The sequence below is a fragment of the Thunnus thynnus genome, chromosome 17, assembly GCF_963924715.1.
Source record: "Thunnus thynnus chromosome 17, fThuThy2.1, whole genome shotgun sequence".
Lineage (NCBI taxonomy): Eukaryota > Metazoa > Chordata > Actinopteri > Scombriformes > Scombridae > Thunnus > Thunnus thynnus.
The window spans coordinates 10,550,633-10,558,508 of NC_089533.1; the positions used below are offsets into that span (position 1 = coordinate 10,550,633).

The following is a 7,876-nucleotide window of genomic DNA, read 5'->3' on the forward strand; positions in this document are numbered from 1 at the left end:
GCATCGCACTTCATCTGAATGTCATTTTGAAGGGTGAGAATTTCATTCTCCACCGCAGCTGTGTCCAGGTTAGTGAGTGATCCAATTTTGGAGGCAGTGCCATCCACATCTACGTATATCTGGGCCAACAGGAAATGCATATACATAGCAACAGGCTCAGCTAAGGCAAAGTCAGTAAAGCATCTGTCAAACTCTGATGACTTACAATGAATTTTCATTGTGTACTGTGTGCTGGCAAGTTCCTCTGTGTCCTTACCATGATACTCAGCTGAAGTTCCGAATGGATAGTTTGAAAGTAGAGCAGATTCTGGTATTGCAGCCTAGCTGACAGAAGTAGCAGCTCCAATTGCACTTGGAGAGTAGTCACAGATCTGATTTTGTGAGTTATATATCCAATTCATTCAGCATATCAGTAAGTCGGTAATCAACAGAGAACTTAGAACTTTGAGCACTTGAGAAACTCTTTGATTTCAGGTGACAGCTCCCGTAATCACACCAAAACTCTGCTATTTGTTCTCCAAATGAGAGCGAAATAACTGCCTTTCAAGACGTGACAGAGTTGGACATAATTTTCTCTGTGACACCTTTCAAAAACATCCTTGATATTTATCTTTATCCCTTGTGTGCTCTTTCACTGGAAGAAAGTGTTAGCTGTGTCTCCATTGTGCTCCTGTCCTCAAACGGCAGTCTGATAAGAAGCATTATAACTCATGGAAAATGATGAAAACTACCCCACATTGTCCATATCTCTGTAACTCGTCAAACTGGAGTGAGAAACACTCACACATGGCAATGTCCTTCCTCAGTTGATCCTTGAAATTCTCTGACATTTCTTTGCATTTCTGTGTCATATGTTTTACTGGGTAACTGGATGTCCTTAACAGCAGCCATGATTTCAGTCTAATTCTTACTTGATAAACCCCTCCGTGTCATAAATGTGTTTTTATTCTCAGCAAGAATAGTTTGATGCTGTTGCTGCCACCTCATGCATTGCAAAAAAGGACTGTTCTGCAACTAGATGAGATTTGATCATTGTTTTCATAGATCACTCTTGGCTGGGAAATCCCTCTCATGAGATTTATGTATGGTTTTGAAAAGATGTACCAGCTTGCCTGGCTTTGCAATAGTAGTACTAGTTAACACAAAGACATTGATATGACAAAAATTCTCCATTCCATGTGGGAATCCCTTGTTTTTTTGTAGATTTGTCTACAAGCTCATCTTTGTTTTATAATCCAATAAATCAAATAAAAAACCAAATACAACTCTAGGTTAGGCTGTAATTGGAACATTTGCCACGACACGCTCCTCTTTGTAGTGAGCACCTGTCATGTCAGCTTCTCCTTTATACCTCCCAGTTACATTGAGGATTACCAAGTGGCTTTGAATTTCCCCTCCAAAAGGTTTTAAATTCTGGGTCTGTGTGCAGATGTTGTCTAACATTTCTTTGGTAAAGAATTATAATGTATACGGCAATTAGCACATTATATAGCCCCAAAACTCCAGAATTTTGAGGAATCCAGGACAGTATTTTACTCCCACTGTAGTCTTGTCATTTTCCTAACTAACTTTATCCAGGTCATTTCTGCCCTCATATCCATTTCAACTGTTCTTGTGATGGAGAAGTATGTTAACTGTTGAAGGCAACAACCAGCGGTAGCAGCTAAACAACCCTTTTTCTCATTTTCAGACATTATAGCAGCATTTTTGGGAACTGTTTTTTTTTTCTATAGCGATGTTGTTCATCTTTTATGTCTTTAGAGGATCGTTATAGATTTGGAGAACAATTAAAGCAACACACAAAAACGCACACACATAAATGGAATTAATTATTTTAGAGACTTTGCAAATAAATGCTATGCAAATTAACTGTCACTTAAACATAAACCACATGTTACATTTTTGTTAGATTCCTAGTCCAATTCCTCAAAACCATTTATTCTAAAATGACCCATTTGTTTCAAGTTCATCATACACAACCAGGTATAAAATGTGTCATTGCAAGGTGATGAAAATAGTTGTGTGTTATCAGTCTGTTGCCCAGGGCACCTGCTCCACATTTAGGGTAGTGGAGTGAATAAATGTAGATAGAAGTGTAGGTCAATAATAAAAATTATACTGTGCCTGTGGCATGAGTGGAATATTTTAATTGTTCCTTTTCTTAGACGGGAATTGTAGCACACAGACATCACTTTAACTTTTATTGCAAGTCTTTAAGTGAGAGTCCTTGTTTGGTGATGAACTTTTCTTATGGCTCATGAAGATACTGCACAAACCAGACAAGAGGCCAGCGTGTACAGTAAAATTATCCTCCTTTCAACATTATTTGAATCTGTTATAATTTAGCCACAGCAGCTGAACAAAAGCATTTTGTAATAACCAATATTGTTTGATCTTGTTATGTTACCCAGAAAAACATTGTAAACTTGTTTGTCTTGGGTCCAATGAAATCGACAACTCTAATATTTCACCATACCAGAACTGATTTTTTCCATGGATCTGCATGACAAAATATCCACTACTAGCTACTAGCTTTCCAAACACAGACAGATTTAGGATTCGTAGTGAGCAAAATCTTTAAAGCTTCTTCTTCACATTGTTAGAAGGACCTCATGCATTCACCAACAACACACCCCTCTTTTTGGCTGGGCTGCAACAGCAGGGCTCACTCCCAGAGCTCACTATAGACGATGGATAAATGAATAATTGACTAGTTTCATTGCAGAAGAGCTCATTTTGGCTGACACCATGGGTCCTGTTTCTGCAGTTTGAATACTGGCAACTGTGATGTTACTCCTCTGGAGAGAAATAAGCCTGCTTCATTCCATGCGATTTTATTTGGGCTGTAATCTTCTCAGTTTTGTTGCCCTCCTGACTCTTAATGAAACCTTAATGAGGATGGCGTACTGTTACTGGCCTCTGTTAGTGAGTTAAAGTTTAGCAGACATGCACCATTTAAGATCCCTTACACAGAAGAACAGTGGTGGTGGCTTTGTCTTTTCTCGTATATATTTCAGTGACATCCAGTAACGTGCTTTCATCTCGCTTTGAGCACTTAGTTATAAAGATATTTGATATCTTTGATGATGCAGGAGTGGCAGAAATGTTATAGTCACAGCACAGTTTTGTCTTAATGCAAACTTTCTGTGTGTATTTCATAAAGGTTGACATGGAAATAATTGTTTTGTACTTTAGAATACATTTCTCTTATTTCATATAATAAGTGTTTCTAAATATATAAATTAATGTGAGGCTGGATTGATTGGTGGGTTTTACATTAAAGGCAGGTTTCATAAATGTCTTTTTGGATTCTTTATCCTTAGAAAAGGGCTACTGGTCAGTGTACGGTGTGACTTTGTGACTGAATCTGTTCCTCAGAGGGCTTTTGAGAAGCTAGCAAAGCAAAGGTGAGAGGCCACTTATGGACTGGATGTGAAAGAAAGAAATGAGATAAAGACGTACAGCCAGTCAGCAAGCACAAAGAGACTAAAACATTATAAACCATGTCTGTGACTTAAACGACTGACATCATTCAGTGAATGAGAAGAAGGGACTGACAAGAGAATGAAGCTGGAATGAAATAATTACATTACATGACAATTTTTTGGTCCATTTAGCAGGCTGTCTTTTTCAGTTTACGTGTTTCTACTAATAATCGAACCAAACGTTTGAGTACTGAACAGAGAGAAGCAGTAAGACAAAAGTAGAAATAAACCATAAAATAAAGCAGGCTACTGCAGCTCTTAGGATTCTTCAATTTTCTTGTGACCTAAAAGGTTCCCAACCATGTACTTGAAAATCACGAGTTTTATTTAACCAAAATCTAAATTTACATTTCATCAGCTTTCTCTCTGCCATGACATTTCTTGATTAAATGTGGTCAAACTAAGAGCTCTGCTCATCATACTGTCTGTTGCCAGTATCTGACTCATCTAAGTTATTTTTCAGATTCAAGCTTCAGCTGTTAAGTTCCCTTCAGGGATACACTCCATGCAGCAGATTATCGAAGGATTTCATATTTACATTTAATCTCATCCTCTAGGACTGGGCGATATAGCTGACAAAATTATCACAATAAAATGTTTTAACTCAGTTGATATCAATAATTATTGATCATCTTTAATGACCTTTTTTTTTAATAAAGACCAGGAGAAAAAAGGTTGAATGATAAGTTTTACTATACTTACTATTATTATATTATTTCCTTAACGTCTGCACTCATTTTCTCACTCCACGCTGTTTCTGTTGTTGTGTCACATGTCGACAACACGTCTGTAAAATGATTGGCCGTTTTCAAGTCATTCGTAGCACGCTCCATTATCAAGGGATATGATAGGCTGTTTATGAGCCTGGGAGGGAGCATGGTCGGGGTTTGTTCATGCAACCAAACTTTACATATTCATTATGTGCTTTCATGGAGGTTTGCATTTAATGCATTTAAGTGAAACTATCGAACGTTCTATCAAACAATTTTCTTATCGATTTAGACATTAAATCAATCGATATATTGATATAGTGTCTGTCGCCCGTACATATCGCTATCGTTTTATCGCCCAGGCCGATCATCTTCCATATTTGCAAGATTCCTACTTACTGTATAGCTATAACTCCCCCATGTGCAATTTCTGGCAGGTAGCCTCTGAGGGACTACTGATGGAGACTTGTGTGAGACAATGTTAACAGTGAGATGTACAGACAGTTTAATTGAAAGGTTAATCACGTCTGATGGTGTCTGACGTTCATACCCAAAGCCACATAGGAGAAGAGATTTGGGAAATAAAATGGTCACTGTAGACTAATGACCCACCTGGCACAATTTCTGCCTCATTTAGCTGTTTAATAAGGATTAAGGAGACACTTAGGTGGTGTTACTATAAAAGAGATATTGGCCTTATCACGTCAAACAGCCACAGCATGAGAACAAGTTCTTAAAAATGACTCCAGTTCATCAAAGATAATTCTCACAAACGCCTGTAACATCTTTTAAAGCAAAACTCTACTCTGGTAGTTAAGATTGTTTTGTGACACTGTAGACAAGCTTCAAAATTAACATTTCCTTTCTAAAATTGGAAACAAAAGTCACCCTGGACTTGTCTGTCATCAGTAGCACAATCTCTTACATAATGGCTGGCCGCATATGTATCCGAAGAGTCCCAAATATGAAGACCGCAAAGCATAAATATTGCTGGCGTGTGATCAATGTTTATGTACCATCATGCTACATGTGAACGTTTAACATCTGATGTTTACAGCATAAATTTGAGGCATTGGTTCAAATGCTATAAACAAGCAAAGCCACCACTGAGAAAGCTGGTGGCCTCTCTACACTGCATTGTACTCTGCGTGCAACAGGATTGTTTTCTTCAAGCGATCTGGATTGAATTACAACATAAAGTTGGACAGTTTCACAGGACGAACAAAGAAGGCATTCAGCTCTTGTAAACAGAGCTAAATCTTTCACAGTCTCTTACCAGGGCAGATGGTGGAACAGGTCAAAGCCTCAATTGTATTCATTTCTCTGATGAAGCGAAGAATGGAGCAACACGGTTGAGATGTGAGTGGCGGGAGATGCAATCATTTGTTTAGAGTAAAAACTGCAATTGTCACCCAAATTAACATATTTAGATAGCGCCTCTGTGCCAACTTGACAATATTTGCATCTTGCCAGTCTCGTCTCGTCAGTCTTTTCTTTAAAAAAAAACATGCACGCACGCAAATAAACACAAACAGAGACGGTCTGTTAAGAATTCCCACCTCTTACTGCACTGTTTTTCTTCAATTACCCTTGAACTTGGTTCGGGGAATTCCCAGTGGACCTCTAACATTTCTCTCTGTTTATGGAATTTCTGTTGGAGAGGCACCAGTGTGATCTCCGCACAAATGCAGCAAGAAATAGTGAAGTGTAGGTCAAACAGAAACTTTGATTTGAAGGTGACAATGACCAAAGATGGGTGGGGGAAATGAATAAGGCAATTTGTGTTTGGTAAAATATATTTCAAATTGTTAGAAAGTAGTGATGATACTGTGACTTTTAACCCAGGAAAACAGTTCCTATCCCAAAATAACATGATGACCTTTCTTCCTGCCTCAAGCAGAAGGAAAGACTTCCCAGTGTCTTTGTCTGCTGTGAAGGCATCTCTCTGAGGAGCTCCACATTCCTAATCTCTGTGTGCCTCCTTTCAGAAACTCTCAGATTTTGCTCCAAGCTGCTTCACTTGCTTTTGTAGCAGCACAATGATGTATGCTATGTTACTCTGCACTGGGTTGGAGAATGGATTAATTTGGAGTCTATTCTTGCCCTGCTGGTGTCTATTTATCTGAAGGGAAATTGCTCCCTCTTTAACCATCTAGTTTTACTGCAGTACAGTGGAGAGTGTGACCAGTTATATGAGATAAAGTGCACATTAGACCTTCCCTCTTCTCTTTCTTAATTTCTCACAGACTCTCAGACAGCAACAGAGAAAGAAAAGAAAAGATGTTTCACTGCCAGATAACTGAAATGTGAAGCTGTGGAAACGGAAACTTAGCTCATAGATAAATACTGAATCAAAATGTAACATATCTTAAAATTAGATTTACCCATTCTGGGTAAATCTAACTGAAGAATATATTGACTCCGTTCACAGCTGATGCTGACATCCTTTATCTTGAAACTCCTCAGTAGCATTTTTCCAATAAGATGACATTTTCCCTGGGATCCTATTTTTATAGCAGTTATGGAAAACACTTAGTCCTTTTTTCTTAAGTGTTTTCATGGAAGAAATGTAGTATTTTTAGTGTAATTCTTCCACTTAAGCGTCATATTTGATGATGATATTAATAACATAAAATATTATACAGTATATAATGAAACATAATATGAGTGAAATTGAAAAATCAGCTATCAAAATCAACTTTTGATAGGCATATAAAAATGTAAAAAGGCATGTAAAAATGATGTTTGGTATAATATTACACATTACATATCCCCCAAAAATTGCATCCATGTTGGCAGCTGTGGTAACAGAGATAAGTTGTCATAAACTATCTATATTTCAAGATGTAATTGCATTTATACACTTCAGTCTTTTGTTGGCTGACACAATCCACCCTGAACTGCTGAGCAGGTCTGTTTCTAACTAGCATATTCAGCTGTTCCATTGGCCTTTTGCTGGTAAGGTTGAAAATATTGAATGTAGTGTTGCAGATTAGGGTTGCAATCTCACTGCAGGTTGTGTGTGTGTGTGTGTGTGTGTGTGTGTATGTGGTGTCATTTAAAACGGCACATTTTCATCTTCACTCCCTGGATAGACGTCATTTATGACATTAAAGTGAAATTAAAAGTAAATGTCGCACCCCTTATCCCATCCTCCTTGTCAAGCTATCAGTGATTAAATTAATAAGAAATTCCATAAAAACGTCTTTTAAAGAAGTTGTTCTAGAGTAAAACTGACTCACCAGGACTTTTTTCTATTAGCTATAATGTTGTGTCAGGTAACTTTGTTGGAACGCGTGGCTCCATGAATTGTAAGCTGTAAATCATAGGATAGTCTGTCTATGTGGCTTTGCAAACCTTGTGTTTATGCAGTCCTACAGTATTTCAACAGTTGCTTAGTCTTGCTCAGTATCAGATGTGAGTGCTGCAGTATCACAATGATCATAAACTATGACAAGGCCAGGGAGCAAAAGCCACTGGGGAACCAAACAAAGCTGACTATTCTTTTCTGCCTGTCTGTCCTCTGTCTTTGATTTTAAAGTGCACATTCGTACTGTGGAGAAAAGAGGATTTTCCAACAATCTTTCAACTATTGACTCATTTATTTCTTATCTAGACTTATGCTGATGCACTTCCTCCCGGGTTTTAAATAATGGCTTTTTGAAACGCAAAAATCTGTCC

The 7,876-nt window shown here is 37.9% G+C and overlaps 1 protein-coding gene across 3 annotated transcripts in view; it reads left to right on the forward strand.

Annotated features, from left to right (window-relative positions):
• mrtfbb (myocardin related transcription factor Bb) overlaps nt 1-7,876 on the forward strand; it is a 79,833-nt gene that overhangs the window by 9,113 nt on the left and 62,844 nt on the right. The window lies entirely within an intron of this gene.